Source organism: Helianthus annuus, chromosome 16, assembly GCF_002127325.2.
Source record: "Helianthus annuus cultivar XRQ/B chromosome 16, HanXRQr2.0-SUNRISE, whole genome shotgun sequence".
Taxonomy (NCBI): Eukaryota; Viridiplantae; Streptophyta; class Magnoliopsida; order Asterales; family Asteraceae; genus Helianthus; species Helianthus annuus.
Genome location: NC_035448.2, coordinates 160,161,635 through 160,186,100, shown reverse-complemented (window position 1 = coordinate 160,186,100; position 24,466 = coordinate 160,161,635). Strand labels below are relative to the sequence as shown.

Sequence of the window (24,466 nt, the reverse complement as noted above, 5' to 3'; positions counted from 1 at the left end):
GTTCCAAAGCGACGTTGTGTTCAGAAGACCGAAGACCGGGAATCTGAATGTGAAAATCTCTCATGGGAATAGTCTGCTAATTTTGGAGAGTGGTGTTCCTCTGGAGTCTCTAGAGCCAGTGATACGAGTAAGTGGGAGCCGGTGGAGATTGAGGATAAGTCATTGGCTAGTTTTCTAAGACTGGGTATGTGATGACCGTATTGAAGTTATCTGGAGCTTTAATGGGCCTTTAGGTAACAGATGAGAAGGCCCTACAAGCAGGTGATTTGTTTGAAGTCTAGGTTGTTCTTAGGAACTAGAGGCTTGAATGACTTCTATTAGAAATGACTGGAGTCATTGGATGACTAGGTTAATATTTGCTTGGATGACCGGCTGGCGTTTATCGCAAGGCCTTCAAGTGGGAGATTGTTGGGTGTGAAGGATTTTTGGGCCGGTTTTATTTAGGGGCCGATTAGGTTCCTAAATTGTGTTGAGAAAACCTTAGTTGCAACCCGTGGACGTAGGTCCCCACTAGGTCCGAACCACGTAAAATCTTGTGTCGTGTATCGTTTACTATTTTATGTTTTGTGTGTTTATATGGTTATTCATGTGTGTTGGTGGCATTGCGTCACTTGAGATCTAACAGAGCCTTGTTATACCATTTGCCTATGAATGACGAGTTAATTAGAAGACAGATTTTACTGGGTAGATGTTTGCTGTTTGTGTTCTACCATTCAACCAACTAATCACTGAGAAACAATATGTTTAAGATTCTTTTCAAACCAACTAAGCATGATACGTTTTTGTGCTTATTTTTATTTTGTTATAAACTAGTGCTAATACCCGCCAATTACGCGGTGTTGGAAAATGATATGTTTTTCATTTTTTTGAAAAAAAAAGACGTTTAAACTGATCATAAAAAAACTTACTCAATATAATTTATAAATTTGTAAATATTTTTGGTAAGTTTGAAGTTTTTTTTTTTTTTTTTTTTTTTTTTGAAAATTTTCCATCATATAGTTATCTAAGATTAATAGTTTTAACCTATTCATGCCACATATGAAAATTTGTTTCATAAAACTCAACTTACGAAATCGAATTTGATGAATATATGACCAATTTACAAAATTGAGTTAGGAATAGAGGAAGGGATTGAACCTAAGTATAAATACGTATTTTATTAATCAGTTTTGTTAACAATAACAGAAAAATTAAAGTACAATAACGTGTAAAAAAGTTACAATAATGTGTATAATAAATATTTGAGTTGACCCCATAGTCAAATTTACTTTGACCCCACAAAGAATGTCAACATCCTTAGTCAAAATAGTATCTTCATCTGCAAATCTAAAGTAAGTGGTATTTTAGACATTCAACAGCCAGCAACAACTGTATCATCCATGCTTTTGCTTAGTTTCGCCAAAAAGCATATATTAATTTACTCATTTTCATGAAATAATTGAAAATATTTTGACAAATTAATAAATACACTCACAGGCAATTCATGAATAGCAAGGAATGTATCCAAGTAACTTACTTACAAACATACAGTTAGAGGTCCAAAATTGAAATGAGCAAGAACTTACATAATTTAAATAATCTGTTTAAGCAAGAACCGGCATAATTTAAATAACAGAGCGATTTAGATTTAAAAACATAACAGAGTGGTAGTAGGAAAGATGAAAAGTACAAATGGCGAATCTTTTCTAAGGAACCCAATTCTAGTGGAATACATCCAACGAATCGATCTTGTTGCAGATGAAAGATACTGCAGCTCTAGACGATTAGCAAGCTACCAGGTTATTTCCCAAGCTATTAAAACTCAAGTAGCTGTAACGAAACGAAGTCTATAAGCCACTGTAAATCTCCCAGTTGCTGGCCTTTAGTGGTATTGTATGATCATCCTCACGCATTCTCAATAACAAAGCCACCAAAATCGCAAAAAAAAATCATTTATAAACATTCTAAATGCATTATAACAAATGACCTGTGTTAATAGTACATTTAAAAAAATGTACTAAATATGTAATTATGGAGATTTAAAAGGCAAGAAAGATGAATGGCTTACATAAGCTGATCTTCATAGTAGTTTGTATGCCATTAAGAAGTCTTCGACCATTGTTTATATCCATGAAGACTGCACTGAGCGGTGTACAAAATAGCTGTAGCCAAGAACGATGCGCGAACTTGGTCGTCCTGTATTCCACGTGGCAAAGATCTATCAAATATAACGACATTTGGTCTTGTTTCAAGTCTAATTGAGCTGCCTTAAGATATATTTTCATATGGCGTTGATGCACCAGATGTGATACCAATACATGACCCTTTGGTAGCCAATTTTCTTTTTCAATCCTCTTGCCATGCTGTTAAGAATGAGACAATTAAAATATAGTAAAAAATCATAAAGAGTAAAGTAATTGGATGTTTAAAGGTGTTTTTACCATTGTCTTATAGGCTATAAAGTTTCCGGGACCCACAATCACTACACTATGATCCAATAAGATGGAATATTGTGTTCCTCAGGAATCTCTTGTAGATGTGAAGTATTGCTCGACTTCCACCCACCAACAACTAAGATAAGATCCATTTTTTCATCTACTAATTTGTACATAGCATCTTGTCGCTCCTAAAAAATGAAATTATATAAAAAATAAAGATCATAAAGGTGACAGTTTCAAAGCCCTTTTACTTGGCCCTTTTACTTGTGAATAGGCCCCACACAATTAATTTTCGCAGAGCACTTACTTGAGTAGCATCACAGATAGTGTTGAGAAGTGTTCAGTGGCATTTTCAACTCCATATTTACTCATCATGGTCATTTTACGGTTTCAATTTATATCATATTACCGGCTACGAATCCGTTGCCGAACATGTTATGTTGAAGAAAAACACAAAAAAGATTAAAAAAATAAAAGCCTAAAATTTACTCGTTGGAGAATTCCATCAAAGCTGGTGGTCGTATAAGAAAACAGTAAAAAAAATTGCAAATCAATAAGACTTTGTCTTAGAAACTTTACAATAACTTGTTTAAAAACATCAAGAAAAGAAATAAATACTGTAGGTCCCTCGGAGGATGAGGTTAAACCTTAACCTTGTTATGTTAACACACTAGCAAGTGCGGAATCCAAGCTAGAGTGCAAACCGAGATGAAACAAGCACAAACAACACACGCAATCTTCACCGATTAACACCACTTGTATTAATACGAATGAAAGGTTCGGTTACAAGCTCAATGTTTACAAATCTGTTTTGCAAACTCTCTCTAAGTGTGTGTGTGTTCTCAACAGAAGGTTCTCTCTGTTCTACTTGCTTCTACTCTCTAAAGTGAACACATTACACGGGTATATATAAACCCAACACAGGTCGTCTGGTCGAAGGATCAGATAGGCTGATCGAAGGATCAGATAGATGATCGAAAGATCATCTATCGATTTGAAACCTATCGAAGGATCCACCTATACACCTCGAATGATGATATCCTTCGAGGTCCATCAACATCCATCGAAGGCTTATCCTTCGATGAGTCATCCTTCGACAACTCATCCTTCGACACAAATATATGACAACCATTTTCTAACTGTTTGGCCAAGTCAAACCAGGAGGATGGTTGACTTGGTCAAACTTACAGGACTAACAAAAGACATCGTTATATCGTGACGAAATACAGACAAAGTACAGACACAAGTGCACCAACAAACTCCCCCTTGGCTGTAGCTTTGTCTCAATCTTCGTGTCTTCAAGTCTCTGACGTCCTTTCAGGTCTTCAATGTCGGAGGATCTTCAAAGTCTTCACGTCTTGAAAGCAGAAAGTGTATCAACAAACTACCCGTTTCATGTAGGAAGTGTGTTGACAAACTTCCCCTTAACACAAGCTCCCCCTTGAGTTATGCTCGTGAATGACTTGATCTTTACAGCTTGAGATCCTTGTGGTGTTGATGATGGTCAGCGGCAACTCGATCATCTTCATCTTTTGAGTGCCTTCACGTCGTGTCTTCATTCCAAAGCTTGTCATCGACCATGTTCTCCTTGCCTTTAGAATCTGCACATGCAAGAAATCTAAACGCGTAATGAGAACAACTGCTTGGAATATAGTTAGCATAAACAAATGACACACGTATGACCATGTTTCAATCAAACACCTTCCGACAGTTTGAAAGTTTAATAAATTTGTCAGTTTTAGTTTCTAACTTTCAAAACTTGCAAATTTCGACCGTTTATGAAGATTTAGTCAATTCGGTTTTTAGTCAGGTTTCAGGTAACGAAGACTTGAGATCCAACATCGTACGATCGAAAATAAAGAAGAAATAAAATCTTTTTGGCTTTTATAAAGTTTATATTAAAACACACCTAAAATCTTTTTGGTATTTTAGAATATTTGAAATGTAAAGACTGAAAGTAGTAAATAAATATATACAGACATTCTTTTTGCGAGTTTCGAGGGTAAGAGAATCATATCAGTGTACGGTCATGCCAAAACGCTCTTGTTGTTCAATTAGTTAACATTAAGATAAGCATCCTATAACAATTATCGGTATTGTTGTCCACTTAAGCTCAACTTATCAGATGTAATCATAGCGAGGAGATACGTTAAGGTATGATTTATACTTACCGACCGGTGTTCATCCACATCACGACACATTCCCGTATCAAGGTATGCACGAGGGTTCATCTTACCGGTGAGTATACCGATTATCATCTGTTTGACCGTATATGATGTGAGATTCTCACCTATTTTTATTTGAAAAACAAGCCCTATGTGATGTAATCACTTATTTATGAGGAACTTGATTTTCATATGCATGAGGGCACATGAGCAAGTCCGTGAACAGGTTAGTACTTTCGTACAGCAGAGAGACGAACTTGACTCCCGGAAAAATGTGATATTTTATCACTTATTTGTTTGGACATGTGATTGTTTATCACTTATTGAGGTCGAATGCAGTATGTACACGTATGTATGATATCATGGAAGATCTAGACTTGCGTCCCCGTGATTTTTCGGTAAAAGATACAACCATGATACCCAGATGATAAGCAGCATAAAGACCGAATATCTCAGAACCTCGGCAATCACTACTAGAAAACTGCTACTATTCCCACGTCAATTTCCGTGGGAAATTCGTGGGTAACTGCGTTTACCCACGGATTTCCCACGAAAATGAGCTGTGGGAATTTTGCTGGTGGGTAATTTTTTTCTGACGCATTTCCTACCGATTTTCCTACTCCTTTCCTACACAAATGTTTCGTTAGAATTCTCCTACTAATTTCTCACGGAATTAATTTTCTTAACTTTCTAATGCATTTCCCACGGAATATTTATTTTTTTACATTTTGTGTTTAAATCAATTAGATTTATTTTTATTATATAAATTTTATATATTTTAATTTTCTTACACAATTCCTACGGAAAATTTTTTTTCTTCCTACACAATTCCAACGAAATGTATTCGTTTTTCCTACATAGTTCCTACGGAAATATTTTTTTCCTACACAGTTCCAACAAAATGTGTTATTGATTCCTACACAATTTCTACAAAACTAGTTTTTTTCCTACACAATTCAAAATGAATGTAATATTTTTTCCCACACATTTCCTACGAATTTATCTTTGTTTCCTACACATTCCAACAGAATGTGACGAAACCTATTTATTCTTTTTCCTACATGTTTCCTACGGATACGTTTAAAAAATTAAAAAAAAAACAAAAAATACTTGCTTTTTCCTGTTGAAAAATGCATAATCATAAATATAAATATGATTCGGAACATAAGTTTAACAAAAACAAATAACATAAAAGCACGTTTAAATTACAAAATCGCCATTATTCACTAATGAACGCTAATTGCTGCTCCTCCAAAATCCAGCACGCGCAAATCCTTTACAGCTTCGGTGCAATTCTTTAATATAGCATGTAGAGTTTTAGCAACTTAAAATTAGGATCCAAGATAACATATCAGTATCAAATTGTTTTCTATCTTTAAAAGCGCATTACCTGTAAGGATTGAAGAAGCAGCAGCAACAACAGGGGTGGCTGCATGACTGCTAGTTGGCAATGGAGAAAATGACAAGATTGTATTGGCTTTTGAAGCTGGGTCTTCGGCCCGTGATCTGAACTATTGCCATGAGAGAGCGTTTCCTCGACTTGATCCAGGACTATGGCTACCTGTTAAAAATAACTATGTAAAAACCATTCCAGTCTGTACTTATCTCAAACATGCTATTACCCAATGTGCACTATTTTGGTTTATATTTGCATAGGTTCTTAAATATTTATGCCTTAAAAGTTTATATCAAGAAACAAGGATAATTAGGGGGGCAATCCTGACCCTAAAGCATCAATATGGGTCAATATGGGTCTTTTATAAACTATTATGGGTTGTTTTGGGTAACCCTTTTATAGTCAAGGGTTAGATCGGGTCACTTAAAAGACGCAAAAACTAATCTACGAGTCAAATTGGGTTGGCAAAGTTAATATAAAATTGTAGATTAATGTTGAACAAAGCTAATGTAACAAGTTCTTGTGCAGTAGTACAACACTTACACGCTTCTTTCTTGCTCTGGGAACAAGTACAGATCTAGACATCGATCAAGGTTTCCCGAACACTCTTTTCATAAGCTGGAACACTTCTCAAAGATGTGAATCTACAAGATTGACATGTATAGATATATTAGTATCTTCATAGCTAGAACTAAAGCAACAATAAAAAATGGGAATAAAAAATTACTATTGACATTACCGTTTTGGAATGAACTTAGGTCGGTCCTCCTCAAACATAAGCTAATAAGTGCTAATCTCTTCTTGTGTTGGAATGTATTCCAGAGAAGGATAATAAGATTCATCATGCGCTGTAGTTTGTTATTTACCTACGAGCCGAGCTGAGCTTTCCATACGAAGCCCGATTCGAGCCGAGCTTTCTAAAGTTAGATAAGCTCGAGCTCGGCTCGTTTGCACCCCTATGTGCACCAATCAAGAAAGAGAATCTTATATTTAACATAATCACTCTAATTACATATTTTATTTACTAGGTTGAACTTAACATTAAAAATCATCTCATGGAAGACTTAACTTTCTTCGTATATTTATCAATGGTTTCATAAGATATTTAATCAAAATTATAGCACAGGTATCCAATTATAAACAAAACCAACACAAACCCATGTGGTTCATAAGACTGGTCAGATTTGATAAGTTTACCTTAGAATAAAACCTAGTAAAATCTTCAAACCAAATGATGTTAAGCTGCTACAATCAAAACAAAAGTTTGTTATTTGTGAAATCACTTACAAAAGTTATTTAAATTATCATAGATATCAAGTAACTGATGCATACCATAGAGTGGGTGAAAGGAGGCCGTACAACAGGGAAATAACAAAAAAAAATCGATCTGCTACTAGTTGCTCCCTCATGATCTTGTCTGTGATATGAAAATTGCTAATGAAAATATACAGGTCAATACCAACAACCACCATTGCTGTTCCCTATAGATAGATACACATCTTGTTGAGAAAAGGCCATTGATATATATACATTATATCAGAAATTAAATAAAATAAGTGGACCTTGGAAACCTACACATCTTGTGGGAGTCGGAGGTGGTGGTTGGGGCGCGCAAAACGGGGCGGCGGATGTGGTGGTTGGGAGAAGATAAACCGGTGTCGGAGGTAATGGGACGATGGGGGAGTCATACGAACAAATTGGGGGGAATGAAGATAATGGTGGGCGGGTAAGGGTATTAGGGCAAGTTTACCATATTTTATGACCACTCATCTTCTCTATTTTTAAAAAATATAAATACTCTTTTTCTTAAATGAAAACCAATAAAAAATATTAGTAACAATGAAATTACTACGGTACTAATAATAAAACTAATTTCTAATATTAAGAATAATTAATATGCATACAAAGTTTCAATAATAATAATAATAATAATAATAATAATAATAATAATAATGATAATAATAATAATAATAATAATAATAATAATAATAATAATAATAATAATTACTATAAGTATACACAAAAAGAGTTACGTAGGGTAAGAGTCCGGTACAAAATGTCCTTAACCTGGGAAGTGTAGGAAAGTGGGTCAAACGAACGAACTCTAATTGAGCTCATTCCGGCAATGTTGGAACTTGCTCGTCGAACACTAATCAGAAACCTTAACCCATTAACCCTAAACCATAATTCTAAACCCTAAAAACTAAATCCTAATGGCTAAAACCTAAGCAAAATTTTAAAGCTAAACCCTGAACCTTAAAACTAAATACAAAGCTAAACACTAAAAGTTAAACTCTAAACCCTAAAAGATAAACCCCGCATTATAAGTCATGACGAAGAATTACAAGTCATACATGCCCTAATAGAATATGTTGGGCCTTGATATATCTTACAGGCCCGTTAAGGCCTTTATTAGGTAACTTTAGATGTTGAAGGGTTACATCACGTTGTATTGAGTGCTATTACATCGTAACGAAATATTACAAGCCATGCATGCCCTAATAAACCATGTTGGGCCTTGATATATCTTAAAAGCCCATTAAGACCTACATTATGTAGCATTCGACGTTGAAGGATTACGTCACGTTGTATCGAGTGCTATTACATGGTAACGAAGAATTACAAGTCATGCATGCCTTAATAAAATGTTGGGCCTTGATATATCTTAAAAGCCCATTAAGACCTTCATTATGTAATATTCGATGTTGAAGGATTACATCACGTTATATTGAGTACTATTATATAGTAACACAAAATTACAAGTCATATATGCCCTAATAGAACGTGTTGGGCCTTGATATATCTTAATGGACCGTTAAGGCCTTATTATGTAACGTTCGATGTTGAAAGGATATATCATGTCATGTTGAGTAATCTTGTATCGTAATGGACACTAACAGGTCATACAAGCCCTAATAGACCGTGTGGGCCTTGATATATCTTAATGGCCCAATTAAGGCCTTTATTACGTAAAATTCGACGTTGAAGGGTTATACAACGTTGTATTGATTGATATTATATTGTAACGAACAATTACAAGTCATATATGCCCTAATAGACTATGTTAACCCTCGATATATCTTAATGGCTCATTCAGGCCTTTATTTTGAAACATTCGATGTTGAAGGGTTACAACACGTTGTATTGAGTGCTATTATATCGTAACGAAGATTTACAAGTCATAGATGCCCTAATAGACTATGTTAAGCCTAGATATATCTTAATGAATCATTCAGGCCTTTATTAGGAAACATTCGATGTTGAAGGGTTACAATACGTTTTATTGAGTGCTATTATATCGTAACGAAGATCTACAAGTCATACATGCCCTAATAGAACGTGTTGGACCTTAATACATCTTAAAGGTCCACTGAGACCTTTATTATGTAACATTCGATATTTTGAAGGGTTACATCACATTGTATTGGGTGCTATTATATGGTTGCCAAGAATATGAGTCATAATGCTCTAATAGACTGTATTAAGGCCTGTATGGATTCCTACCATTTTTCTACGGAACTATTACATTCATTATTTTCCTACGGATATATGACGAATTTTTAAAAGGAAACGTATTTCGTAGGAATTGCGTCAGTATTTTCCTACACATTTCCTACATATATATATATATATATTTGTTTTAAAAATAACATATATGTGTATTACAAAAAAAAAATTATCTATTCCGTGAGTAATCTGTCGGAATTTCCGACACACTTCCTACGGAATTAGTTTAGAAAAAACATATATTTTTATTAAATAATAAAACTTTATATTTTAATATCGTTAATTTTGTTTATTATAAATATTTTTTATGAGAAATTGGATTGCTACGCATTTCCTACTAATGATTAAAATGAAAACGAATTTCGTAGGAATTGTGTCAGTATTTTCCTACACATTTCCTACCGATATATATAAATGTGTTTTAAAAATAACGTATATGTGTATTACAAAAAAAATATCCATTCCAAGAGTAATTTGTCGGAATTTCCAACACACATCCTACGGAATCAATTTATAAATAACATATATTTTTATCAAATAATAAAATTTATATTTTAATATCATTAATTTTGTTTATTATGAATATTTTTTTATGATAAATTGGATTCCTACACATTTCCTACTAATCGTTAAAATAAAAACGAATTCGGTCGGAATTCCGTTGAAAATTTCCGACACATTTCTTACGCATACCGATCACTACGAATTTCCGACTAATAGATAAAACGAAAACGAATTCCGTGGGAAATCCGTGTGAAATTTCTGACACTTTTCCTACGCATAACAATTTGTGGCTTTTTTGTCGTTTTTTTTGTCACAAAACTAAAACCCTTTCTTGTTCGTCGGAATTTCGTGGGAAAAGTGTCGGTATTTTCATTCGTAGGAAATGTGTAGGAAATTTTGGTAGGAATAGTAGCAGTTTTCTAGTAGTGAATCTATCAAACGAAATTTCGGTACTAAGACAATATGCCAATGAATGGTTCCCACCTGGTCTTCAGTCGATTAAGATTTATATCACCCTGCACACTTTAAAATGATTGTGAGCCTACCGATACATCTTATATAGAGCTGCTTATCGTTTTTCATTTAAGGTTTAAAGAGGTTTGGATAGACCACTGATGTACTATCATTTTCTCTTTTGCTCGCCAGGAAACTCATTTTTGTTTTTCTATTGTTTTTGTGTTTTTGAAATTTTTCGATGTTTTTGGATTTTCAGATTTTGGATTTACTCCCCCTAAAATCAATAAACTAAGATAAAATTTAAAACACAAAGGTATTTACAAAAATGTTTCTCCGATGTTGGTTTTACTCTTGCTTGACCTTAATGCCGTTTACCAATAATAAAAAGTCAAATCTTGATTTGTCAAAGGCTTTGGTAAAAAGGTCGGCACGTTGGTCATCGGTGTGGACCTTAACAACATCGATTAGCCTTTTCTCAAAGCAATCATGTATGAAGTGATATTTGATTTCGATGTGTTTGGTCTTTGAGTGCTGCACAGGATTTCTAGTGATCTGTAAAGCAGTAGAATTATCAACGTAAATAGGAGTAGTTAGGAATTCAAAACCGTAGTCGCGTAATTGTTGTTGGATCCAAAGAACTTGGGAACAACAACTCGAAGCAGCAATGTATTCAGCTTCGCATGTTGATGTAGCGATGCACGTCTGCTTCTTGCACTGCCATGTGACTAGGCGATTTCCTAAAAACTGACATCCAGCCGTTGTGGATTTGCGGTCGATTTTGCATCCGCCAAAATCAGAATCACTGAAAGCGACCAATTCAAAGTTATTATCCCTAGGGTACCATAGACCGGTGTCAGGGTAACCCTTCAAATAACGAAAAATCCTTTTGACAGCTGCAAGATGTGAGGCCTTCGGGTTGACATGATATCTGGCAAGCAGGCACGTTGGGTACATTATGTCTGGCCTTGATGCTGTGAGGTACATAAGAGATCTGATCATTGCGCGGTAATATGAGGGGCTAACCGCTTCACCCTTCAAATCTGGAGTAATTCCGTGATTTTGTGGCAATGGGTACCAATGGGCGTTGCATCAGACATCTGGAACCGGCTCAAGATGTCACCAACATATTTAGTCTGATGGATGAATATCCCAGACTCAGTTTGTTGCACTTGTAGGCCCAAAAAGAAAGTCATTTCCCCCATAGCACTCATCTCGAACTTATCCTGCATAATGCGCTCGAAATTCCTACACAAAGCATCATTAGTAGAACCAAAAATAATATCATCAACCTATACCTGAACCAGAAGAAGAAGATCTCCATCTTGTTCTTTGATGAAGAGAGTACAATCGATAAGACCTCTTCGAAAACCATTCTCCAGCAGATAGGTAGATAAGGTTGCATACCAAGCTCGTGGCGCTTGATGAAGACCATAGAGAGCTTTGTTGAGCAACCAAACCCGATCGGGATGGACAGGATCTTCAAAACCTGGAGGCTGTTCGACATATACCTCTTCTTCAACCACACCATGTAGAAATGCACTTTTGACGTCCATCTGGTAAACCTTGAATCCTTTGAATGAGGCATAAGCCAGAAAGATCCGAATAGCTTCCAGACGTGCAACAGGTGCATACACTTCGTTGTAGTCGATCCCTTCAATCTGACGAAAACCTTGAACGACTAAACGAGCTTTGTTCCGAATAACCACTCCACGGTCGTCTTTCTTGCATTTGAAGACCCATCGAGTGCCAATCTTCTTGTAATTCTCAGGTTTTTCAACAAGCTTCCAAACACCAAGCTTGTGAAATTGCTGCAATTCTTCTTGCATGGCTTCAACCCAAGCACTATCTTTCAATGCTTCTTTCCACGATTTTGGTTCTTCTTGTGACACGTAACACGCGAAGGACCAGTCATTTTGTTGGCCAGATTCTCTTATAGCTGAATACAAACCAGCATTTCGGTTGTTTCTCAGCTGATTACGCGTCTGCACACCGCGATGGACATCTCCTATAATATTCTGCTGGGGGTGGGTATCATGAATCCTCATCTCAGGATTGTCTGGTACTCGTGCATTGATACCCAAATTGGTAAGATTAAGATCAACAACCAACTCCACACCAGGAATGTGGGTAGAGGTGGATGCATTCCCTTCAGCAGTGTCTACATTCTGCATATGAGGTGTATCACCAGAGGCACCCTGAACAGGAGCAGCTGGAGCTAAAGATCCTTCAGCTGCATCATGATATTCATCATCTTCAGAAGAATCATTATAATCAGCAGCATCTTCATAAACCTCATTTTGAACCATGTTGTTGACTGACGAAGAAGCTTGAGGGTCAACAACAATAGGTCTAACCAAAGGCGAGACAGCAACGTTGTCACTTTCTAACAACATCCTAGCCGCTGCTGATTCTTCGTCAAAGGTTGGCAGATTGAAGGAGTCAAATAGCCCATCATAATCGAACATCCACGGATCACCCGGAGCCCTAACAGGACTCGTGTACCTTTGAACCCTAACTTCACTCCATAGCTCAATCTTTTTGGTAGCTAGATTCCAAACACGAAAATTCGGAGTAGCATATCCAAGGAAGAAACCCTCGATAGCTCTTGCACCAAACTTTCCATCCGGTTCAATCATAGTACATGGAGCACCAAACGGTTCAAGGTAAGAAAGATCCGGTTTCCTTTTCTGAAGGAGTTCGAAGCAAGTCTTGCCATGTCTCTTTACTGTAAGAACTCTGTTTAACGTGTAGCATGCAGCCGATACAGCCTCCCCCCAGAATTGAATAGGGAGTTCCGACTCTACTAACATTGTTCTTGCAGTTTCTATAATCGTCCGATTCTTCCTCTCCGCGACACCATTTTGTTGTGGAGTATAACGAGAACTGTACTCATGAAGAATGCCTTTAGAAGTACAAAACTCATCCATAACTTGATTCTTGAATTCGGTACCATTGTCGCTTCGGGTCCTCTTTACTTTCAACGAATAGAGATTCTCCAACATTGTAAGAAGATCCTTGAGGATGCCAGGAGTTGCACTTTTGTGTGCCATGAAGGATACCCAAGAAAATCTAGAATAATCATCAGTAACAACTAGACAATAGGCATCACCGAACGTTGTCTTGTGCTTCATGGGTCCAAAAAGGTCCATATGAAGACGTTCGAGAGGCATGCTGACAGTGTTGATTTTCTTCAAAGGGTGAGACTTCTTAGTTTGCTTCCCTTTTTGGCACGAGACACAGATATCTTGCAAATGAAAACTTCTCACAGGCACACCATTCACAAGATTATTTTTCACCAAATGGTTCATCTTCCTCAAGTGAATGTGTCCCATTCTTCTGTGCCAAGATATAGACTCCTTTTCTGTGGCTTTTGAGACAAAGCAAGTGACTTGTGCAGATGTTGTAATCGCCTGGCTCATGTCAAGAATATAAAGATCATTAACTCTCGGAGCCGATAAGAGAATCCATTCTTGTGGAATTTTGAATCCAGGTTTCAGCACATAGCAGCCGGCATCATCAAAATGCACGGTGAATTTCTTATCGCAGATTTGCGACACACTGAGAAGATTGTGATCAATTTGCTTCACATAATTGATCTTATCAAAGCACACGATGCAATTGGAGATACTTCCCTCTCCAGTGATAAAACCGCCTTTGTCACCCGCAAAAGCAACATACCCTCCTCTAATATTTCTCACGTCGTATAGGAGCCGTAAGTCGCCAGTCATGTGCCTGGATGCTCCACTATCAACAATCCAATGACTATTAATAGTTCCTCCTAGAACATCCTGCACATGTCATTTAAAACATCAGTTGAGAATGGGGACCCAAGCCTTAGTGGTCTTGGGTCGTCCCTGAGCATCACGAAACGTGATATCAATCTCTTAATGGTTTTCAAGAACCATTGTTCCCCCTGAATTGTCACCCGACTTAGGTAACCAAGTTCGTTTTTGCCCACCAGTTTTTGAAGATTCTGGTTTTACAGGTTGTGACACACTTGTTTTCCTTTCAACTGTTTTAACTTCAGATTTTAAAGCCTTTTCAACAGTTTTCATGTTCTTACGTCGTTGTTTAGTTTCTTGTTCTTTTACAGTTCGTTTATCATGTTTAGGTGAAACTGACCGACGTTGAGGATGAACTGTTTCAGGTGGAGCTTTCTTAACAAATTTACTCTTTGGAGCATTTGGGCAGTTTCTGATGATGTGCCCAATTTCTCCACATTTAAAACATGTTCTCCTTTCAACAGTTTTTGGAGAACTTGATTGACCACAAGATGTCGAACTCGTGGAACCCGAGGTACTAGCCTTTTCATCACACCCATTTGTGCGTTGAGTGTAATTGTTATCACTGTTACGCTTTAAGATTGTTACTTGTTTTACAAAATCCGTGTTAGATTTGTTTTCAAAAGTTTCAATCTTATCAGTACCCTTGGATGACACGAACTTGACATCTTTTGCTTTCTTTTGAAAACGAGCTCCTTTTGCTTTAGACTTCATCTGGGATTCTTTATGCTTTTGAGCTCGTTTGACTGGTTGTTTACCATTAGAAGCAGTAGGTTGTTGAGTGGTTGAAGATTTTTGTTTACCAAACTGTTTTCTAATCTCAGCCTTAGGAATTGGATCACATTGTGTTACCACAATTCCCGGAAGTGTTTTTCCCAAAAATTTGTTTGTGTTGTCTTCAAAGACTTTGTCAATCAAAGATTTATTTACATTTTTAATTGGAAAAACATGATCTGAGTAGATTTTATTATCTCCAACCAATGTATACAACACATTACTGCTTTTAACAGTAGTCACACCTATCTTATCAGCTTTGACAGGATCAATCACTTGCTTCTTAACAGATGGAACATCAGGAGTATCAGGATCACAAAGAATGTGATTCTCTCGTGGAATAACTACTCCTTTCATCTTGTTAAGTGATTTATCCCGTTCACCTACATCCACTTCTGACTCATCATCCGATGTCTCATAGTCCTCGATAATTGGAGGACTTTGCTTCACGGATGATGAAGTTTCCGGTTGCTCAGAAGATGTATTTGAAGAATTGTCCGGTTTGAACCCTAGGCCAGCAGCAAATTCCTCAACATCAAGAGGCACACTGGGTTCATACCGAGGCATTTCCTCCTCATCAGGCATTTTGGTATAATTGTTCATCAAAGGGGGCGGACATTTCTTATACCCTATGCCTTTCTGATTTCCCTTCGGTTGTTGAACCTCGATGATGTGATCAAGCACAAATTGGGAGTTAGAATAACTATCCAATTTTTGTTTGATCGCATCATGCTCGCATTGGGCAATGGCTAATTGCTTCTTAGTTTCTTCCACAATGTTAATATATTCATTTATACTTACTTGCTTGTGGTAAACTACTTTGTTAACCTCGGACACATTTTTCTTTAATGTTTCTATTACAGATTTAAATTCTTTTTCATTCCGAGTTAAAGCCATGTTCGCCTCTTTGCATTTCGACAGTTCAATAACCAAATTCTGATTATGACTATGAAGCTTTTCTGATTCAAGCTTCATATCAGCACATGATTTACAAACGCTAGGAGCAGGAGGTTCAGAATTTACCTGACTAGAAGAGGCTGAACCGTTTGCCATAAAGGCAGTTTGAAAAGAAAAAGCTCCATCTTCAGAAAATAGCTTCTCCATTTCCTTTGATGCAGTAGCCGCCTTTCTAATCAGAATTGATTTCTGACATTTAAGCTCATCAGCTTCATTCAGTAGATCCTGAATATCATCATCTCCTTCCTCCTTCACATCAGGCTCTGAGTGATTATCCCCAGAAACAGAGCCTTCTTCATCTGAGCTTCCAGAATAACCAGAACTGTCATCACTTCCAGAAGACTCTTCTTTATGAACATGCTCGATGATCTTTGCATAAAGAGCTGTTCCACTTCTCTGATCATCATCACCAAACTGAACTGACCAGTCACATCCCTCATCTGCTTGAACAGCCAGAGCCCGATTGGGATTTGAAGTTCCAGGCTGGCCCTGATTGTTATTAACTGCCACCATCCTCCTCTCACGGTTCTCTTGCTGGGCATTCACATTTGTATTACTCGTCTGGTTTCTGAAAGGGTTGTGATTGCCATGTTTTGTTGGTAGAGTGCACTCACGTTTGAAGTGCCCTTTGTTACCACAGTTGAAGCATGTCACGGCGTTGATATCAAAACCATACTTCGTATCTTTCTTTCCTTCCAACGAAGTTCTACCAGTACGAGCCATAAAGTCTTTTGCCCTTCTAACCGCACTTGCAAAAGCCCACTTAATATCCATCAACTCCATTTCTTCCTTGTCGATCTGTTGATAATCTTCATTGGTCGTGTTGATGTTTCCAAGCTGACCTGCTACCAAACCACAGTAAGCACTGACCATTGTATTAATAATTTCCATGTGCTCCTTAGCAACTTCAATGCTGAGGTGTGAAAGGTTTGAATTATCGACTCGGATTGTGTGAGGATTTTGAGGTTGAGGATTGTTTGTATAATGAGCCTGCTGTTGTTGTTGTGGAGGTTGGACTTGTGGCTGTGTTGGAACAGGAATGTAAGACCTCGGATCGAATTGAGGTTGTGGTGGAGCAGCTGTTGACTGAGGAAACGGAAAGGAACTTGTGTTGGACACAAAAGCAGTCTGCAGTTTAGGTTGCTGTTGCTGAGCTGCAGCGGATCTTGCCAAAGCATCGAAGCCTGGAAGGTACATTTCTGTATTCTGAGGAGCTGGAGCACGCCTTGCTTTCCTGATTTCTTCATCATTTTTATGTTCCAGCTTCTGAATGAACTCGTAGATGTTAACCGTGTCTAGAGTTCCAGTGTGCTTCAACAACTCAATAAAAGAACTCCATTTTGGAGGCAAAGCGTCAGCAAACCTATTCACCATGTCTTGTTGAGTAGAAACAACCCCATAAGCACACATTTCACTGATCAGATGATAGAAACGGGTTGTCATATCATTTAGAGTTTCGTTTTCCAAAAACTGAAACGATTCAAACTCTTTCTTCAACAAATCATGACGAGACTTTCGAGCAGCTGTATTGCCTTCTCCTCTAGCTACTAAGGCATCCCACAACGTTTTCGTGGTCTTGCAGTAGGAGAACTGATGATAGATATATTTGTTGAGTGCTTGTGTAAGTGTAGCAAAGGCCTTTTTCTCCAATTCATAAGCCTTCTTGTCATTTTCCAGCATGTTGGCATAACCTTCTGAAGTGGACGCAGCAGTTTCAAGATTAGTATTGAATGCATTGATGAAACACGTCCAAAGATCGGTGCTTTGCCCTTGAACATACGTGTGAAAACGGTTTTTCCATGATGGAAAATCGTTCATATGGTTCAACTTCGGTGGACGATTGTTGCTTCCCGTTTCTCTTTCACTAATCAAAAGGTTTTGAATGCTTTGACTTTGATTGGATACCAAAGCCCATTGACTTGGACTGATTGAAGGCGGTGGAAACATACTTTTTGCCCAAGCATCAGCAGAAGTTAGTTCTTGACTAGATTGTGAGTTCAAACTCCAATCCCAAGGACTTGTACAACTCATTTTGATCAAATATTAATATATAACCTACACAAACACAAACTGTTAAATGCAAACAGACCCAAAATGAAAGATACAACCTGGTTCGAAAGATCAATACTTGTTCGAAGGATCAACAGTGTTCGAAAGATCACTGTTGAGTTTCGAGCAACAACTCCGAAAGATTGACTTCGAAGGATTGACCACACGAAGGATCCTTATCTTTCGAAAGATGATTTCGAAGGATTCTACTTCGAAAGATTCTCCTTATATTTCGAACACAGATCTCGAAAGATACACCAATACGAAGGATCCTTATCTTTCGATGAGTAATAGTAGCTCGAAAGATGTATCCTACGACAAGATTCCTTGGCTCGAAAGATAGAACACAGGCTTCGAAGGATATTCGAAGGATGGGTATCTGTCGAGCCTCCTTGATCGAAAGATTATCTTTCGATGTCGAAGGATGTCTTTCGAAGAGCTCTGACACAACTGAAAAGGTGACAGGTTGGTGAAAAAGGTGACAGGTTGGTGTACCAACTTTCGGCAGAAGGGATGTTCTGCACACGATTTTTCACCAACTTTTTGACTTTCAAACAAGATTTCCCAAAAAGGAAAATCTTATCCAACAAGTCCAGTCACCGGAGATAACCGGAATCTTGGCCGGAAAATTCAAAGTCACTTAAAAACAAGTTTTCAAGTTACCCAACCCAACCTAGAACACTCCCGAAGGTTTAGAACTCGTTTTTCAGTTTTAAGATGCAAGAAAAACCACCAAAACGGGTGCTAAACCTAGTGTCCAAACACACCAAGAACTTGAACAAACCCGGTTTTAAACAAGGTAAAGAGCCGAGCCACGGCTCTGATACCACTTGTAGGTCCCTTTCCGGAGGATGACGAACCTAAACCTTGTTATACAAACTCACTAGCGAGTGCGGAATCCAAGCTAGCAAGCAAACCGGGATGAAGCAAGTATAAACACAACACACAAGGTTCACCGATTAACACCAATGTATTAATACGTATGAAGGTTTCGGTTACAAGCACAATGTTTACAAATCTAACTTGCAAACTCTCAAAGTGTGTGTGTGTGTTTCGGACAGAATGCTCTCAAGAATACTCTCTCTCTTTCTGTGTGCATCTGCTTTTTTAAGTTGAACACACTGCATGGGTATATATATACCCAGCATCTGATGTCTGGTCCGAAGGATCCGATAGATGATCGAAGGATCATCTATCGATGACAAAGCTGTCGAAGGATCCACAAATACTTCGAAGGATTGCATATCCTTCGAAGTCTAACAGTATCCTTCGTAGCCTATCTTTCGATGTCATCGAAGGATCTACAATATCCTTCGATTAGCTATCCTTCGACACAGAACATCTTACAACATTTTACAAACTGTTGTCCAAGTCAAACCGGAGGATGGTTGACTTGGTCAACTTACAACAATAACAAGGACATCGTTTACATCGTGACCGAATACAGACATCGTGACCGGATACAGACAAAGTACAGACACAAGTGCACCAACAATTGCATCATAATTGTGTCTCACTGGTGGTGGACATTTCTTGTAACCTATGCATGTGACATCCCATTTCTCTTTCTGAACGTCAATGATGTGATCCAACACATAGCTAGAGCTCAAATAACTGTCTAGCTTAAGTTGGATTGCCTCACTTTCGGTTTTCACACAAGCCATCTCTTTTTGCATGGTCTCAAGGCGAGATATATACAAATTAATGTCAGTTTGTTTTCTGGAAACCATTTTAGTTAGCTCGGTTTTATCTTTCTTTAACTTTTCAATTACCGATTTAAACTCCTTTTCATGGTTTTCATAAAACATATTGGCTTCAGTGCATTTTGAAAGATCCACGGTCAACTTTTGATTGTGGATGAATGTCACATCATACTTCTCTTGCAAAGCCTCGTGTTTGCTTTGCAATTCACACCACTTGGCATTCAAAGAAACATGTTTGTCTTGCAAGTCAAACAAACTAGCTTGTAAAGCATCATGTTTGCCTTGCAACTCAGACATGTTTGCCTCTAAATCATCACATTTAACATGCAGACTATCACAACTAGCACAACTAATAGCAGTGGGTTCATCGACACATACCTGACTTGATGAACTGTCGACATTAGCCCAAAAGGCTGAATGGAGAGAAGACGAAGAATAAGCAGCTTGATCCACCAAGATAGATCTTCTCTGAGTTCCTGCTGCAGCTTCCTCCAAAAGCTCATCAATATTTGCATCGACTGACGCATTTGATGTCTCACCCACATGATCATCGCCTGAACTTGAGGATTCTTCATCTGAACTCCTGCTATATCCCGAAGAGTCTTCATCGTCAGAAGATTCACCACCATTGGCGGAAGATTCTCCACCACTGGTGTGAACTAAATCCTTAACCACTTCAGCAAAACATGCTGTTCCATCTGGAGCATCACCACTCAACTGGATTGACCAGTCGCAACCTTCATCCACTTGAACCATAAGTGCCCGGTTGGCATTTGATGTTCCAGCTTGGCTCTGGTTGTTGACAGGTATTAATGTACGCTCATTGTTCCTGTTCTGGTTCTGCTGGTTGCCTTGGTTTCTGAAGGGATTCTGGTTCCCATGCTGTGCTGGCTTTGTACATTCCCTTTTAAAGTGACCCCGTTCACCACAATTGAAGCACTTTACTGCCTGTTTATCGAACCCATACTTGGTGTCTCTTGCTTTCCAAGCTGGTTCTGCCAGTACTTTCCATGAAATCCTTTGCCCTTCTTACAGCACTAGCAAAGGCCCACTTGATATCCATCAAGTCCATCTCTTCCTTGTCAATCTGCCGATAGTCTTCTTGCGTCAGATTAATGTTGCCAATCTGACCTTCCACTAACCCACAGTACGCGCTCACTAAAGTGTTAAGCAGCTCCATGTGTTCCCTTGCTACTTCTACACTGACCTTAGAGAAGCTTCAAGTGTCGAGCTGTATTGTATTTGGTTTTGATTGCTGACCAGCAGATGATGTCCCTCCATAACACGCTTGTTGTTGAGCAGGAGGAGGAGGAGGAGGTGGTTGTATTGGATTTCCATACATGTCTGTGGTGGGAGCTGGCTTAACAGGAACTTGTACTGGATTGCCATACATATCTGTGCTTGTGACAAACGCCGTTTGAAGTGGAGCATGTGGACCGGTTCTTGCAGACGAAGAACTGGAAGTTCCATAATACATTTCTGGATTTTGTGGCACTGGAACTCTTTTTTCCTTTAATGTTTCCTCCTGGTCCTTGTTTTCTAAAAGCTGCACGAAGTCGTTGATGTTTGTAGTTCTCAAAACTCCGTTATACTTCAAGATTTCCAAGAAACTATTCCATTGTGGAGGCAATGCATCAGCAAACTTCTTCACCACCTCTGCTGTAGTTGTTGCTACTCCAAAATTGTTCAACTCTGTAAGCAAGTGATAAAACCGGCTTGTCATGTCTCCCAAAGACTCCTTATCCATGCGCGTGAAACCGTCAAATTCTTTCTTGAGAAGATCATGACGCAATTGGCGTGTTGCTTCATTCCCTACTCCTCTGGTTTTCAACCCGTCCCACAACTTCTTCGTTGTCTTGAAACTGACAAACTGGTGGTAGATATCTTTGCTTAACGCCTGAGTGAGAATGGCGTATGCTTTCTTTTCCAGATCATACGTTTTCTTTTGATCTTCAGGAAGATCGGCAAACGTAGCAGTATCTGAAGCAGCAACCTCTATAGCTTGATCGAAATCTGTAGTGAAACGTATCCACAGTTCGGTATTTTGACCAAGAACGTATGTACGAAATCTATCAACCCAACCCGGATACTCGTTTAAGTGCATCAACTTTGGAGGTCGATTCAAACTTCCGGTTTCACTTTCGCTTATAAAGATACTTTGAATGCTCGGAGTTTGATTTGATACTAATGCCCATTGACCTGTCGATATGGCATTTGCTTGTGAAGATGTCGATACCGGAGATTCGGCCCATGAAGGAGATAGACTTGTATTTGTGTACTTCCCACTATCTGGAGCCGGTGTACCCCACCATGAGGGAGTTGAACCTGTACTTGTGTATTTTCCACTGTCTGGAGCTGGAGTTCCCCACCAACTTGGATTCATGTTTGATAAGAAAAATGAATTCTATATTAATATCTCGAAAGATGACAGCCAGCCGAAGGATCCTTGATCGAAAGACAAGAAAAACACAAACTTGTTAAACCTAAACAGACTAAGATCGAAGGATTAACACTTGTTCGAAGGATCAACAGTGTTCGAAAGATCACTGTTGAATTTCGAACAATGATTTCGAAAGATTCACAATTGAAAGATCCTTATCTTTCGAATATATATCCTTCGAACAGATTCCCTGGATCGAAGGATAAGTCACAAACTTCGAAGGATGTTCGAAAGATGATTATCTGTCGAACCTCCTTTGATCGAAAGATAATCTTTCGACTTCGAAGGATATACTTCGATCTGTACGAATACAGCAGACAAAAGGTGACAGGTTGGTGAAAAGGTGATTGGTTGGTAGAAACTTTCGGCAGAAAGTATGTTCAGACCATACTTTCTACCAAATCAGATTTGACAAATAAAATATTACCAAAAATGGAAGATCCTTATCCAGAAACCGGTCACCGGAGTAAGCCGAAATTTGGCCGGAAATCACCAAGTTTCTTAAAAACAAGTTTTTAAGTTACCCAACCCGTCCTTTAACATACCCGGTTAGTTTAGAACACGTTTTTACGTCTAGAAATGCAAGAAAAACACTAAAAACGGGTGCTAAACCATGTGAGTTTTGTCCAAACACACCAAAGTCTTGTATAAACTCGGTTTTTAACAAGGAAAAGAGCCACGGCTCTGATACCACTTGTAGGTCCCTCGGAGGATGAGGTTAAACCTTAACCTTGTTATGTTAACACACTAGCAAGTGCGGAATCCAAGCTAGAGTGCAAACCGAGATGAAACAAGCACAAACAACACACGCAATCTTCACCGATTAACACCACTTGTATTAATACGAATGAAAGGTTCGGTTACAAGCTCAATGTTTACAAATCTGTTTTGCAAACTCTCTCTAAGTGTGTTTGTGTTCTCAACAGAAGGTTCTCTCTGTTCTACTTGCTTCTACTCTCTAAAGTGAACACATTACACGGGTATATATAAACCCAACACAGGTCGTCTGGTCGAAGGATCAGATAGGCTGATCGAAGGATCAGATAGATGATCGAAAGATCATCTATCGATTTGAAACCTATCGAAGGATCCACCTATACACCTCGAATGATGATATCCTTCGAGGTCCATCAACATCCATCGAAGGCTTATCCTTCGATGAGTCATCCTTCGACAACTCATCCTTCGACACAAATATATGACAACCATTTTCTAACTGTTTGGCCAAGTCAAACCAGGAGGATGGTTGACTTGGTCAAACTTACAGGACTAACAAAAGACATCGTTATATCGTGACGAAATACAGACAAAGTACAGACACAAGTGCACCAACAAATACAAAAGGGAAACTTACGAACTTGCCAGAGTTCGATCCGAAAATAAAGAAATCCAAAAAGGAAGATTACCTTGTTGATCCACATTATAATGAAACCATATTCAAAGAAACAATTTAACTTCTTATGTAAAGTTATCAAACATGATTTAGACACAAATGTAGGTCCACTAGCGGAGGATCTAGTAACCTAATCCTTGTGATACAAACAAACCCGGTTGTGCAGAATCCAACTGGGTAAGCAAACTGAGATCAAGAACATGAATACACACAAGATTCAACGTTAAAAAAGCTCAATGTATAACTATCAGAAAGTTTGTTTACAAAGATTAAGCTAGAAAATGCTCTCAAACTCTCTGAGTTCTCACTCCTGTGTTTGCTGTGTTCTCTCATGTCTAACCTTATCTGTTTGTGAGTTTGCTTTTTATAGCAACCTTATCCACAAGTCCGACGAAGAAAGGAAGCGGACTCACGGACATTCAACAGGCCAGGCCACGAAGAGTGGAGTCTTCGTGGCTTGATTCTTCGCCGCACATAAACTGGACAAACCCTTAGTCTTCGATATCATATACGACGAACAGTTGAGTCTTCGTTCAACATCATTGAGTGTTCGTTCAGTTGAGTCTTCGTCATGCATGGGTATTCGTCAAAGGGGAGTCTTCGTCCACCTTAAGTCTTCGTACACTCCTTTAGTCTTCGTTGAGTGAAGTCTTCGTCCAAAGTATGCATTCTTCATCAATATTCATTCTTCGTCACAATGGTAACTGGTCTTCGTTCAATGCATAGGTGTCACACCCCTATATTTCCACGTATTATCGGTGGGCCCGGTGGGGAGTATCGTGACGTAGTTGATATCATCATAGTCAAACAACACAATTTAATGCACAGTGGAAGCAAAAGATGAATCACATTACAACCGAATAAATAGTAATATCAAAGTATTACAAACGGACTGTAAAGGATCCATAGGCGGATCAAAAGAT

General features: G+C 38.3%; 1 long non-coding RNA gene and 1 pseudogene across 5 annotated transcripts; both read right to left on the bottom strand.

The window, feature by feature from the left end:
- Positions 1 to 2,247: 2,247 nt before the first annotated feature.
- Positions 2,248 to 2,742, bottom strand: LOC110919841 (annotated as a pseudogene).
- Positions 2,743 to 5,696: 2,954 nt separating this feature from the next.
- Positions 5,697 to 7,729, bottom strand: LOC110917286. 5 transcript variants are annotated; one of them, XR_004884457.1, is made up of 6 exons: positions 7,554 to 7,716; positions 7,311 to 7,459; positions 6,718 to 7,223; positions 6,522 to 6,622; positions 5,973 to 6,143; positions 5,697 to 5,877 (listed from the first exon to the last, which is right to left on the bottom strand). It is a non-coding gene; the product is annotated as an uncharacterized LOC110917286 (long non-coding RNA). The 5 variants fall into 5 exon arrangements; XR_002580457.2 differs by having other exon boundaries at positions 6,522 to 6,934; positions 7,176 to 7,223; positions 7,554 to 7,715; XR_002580454.2 differs by having other exon boundaries at positions 6,718 to 7,220; positions 7,554 to 7,715.
- Positions 7,730 to 24,466: the final 16,737 nt, after the last annotated feature.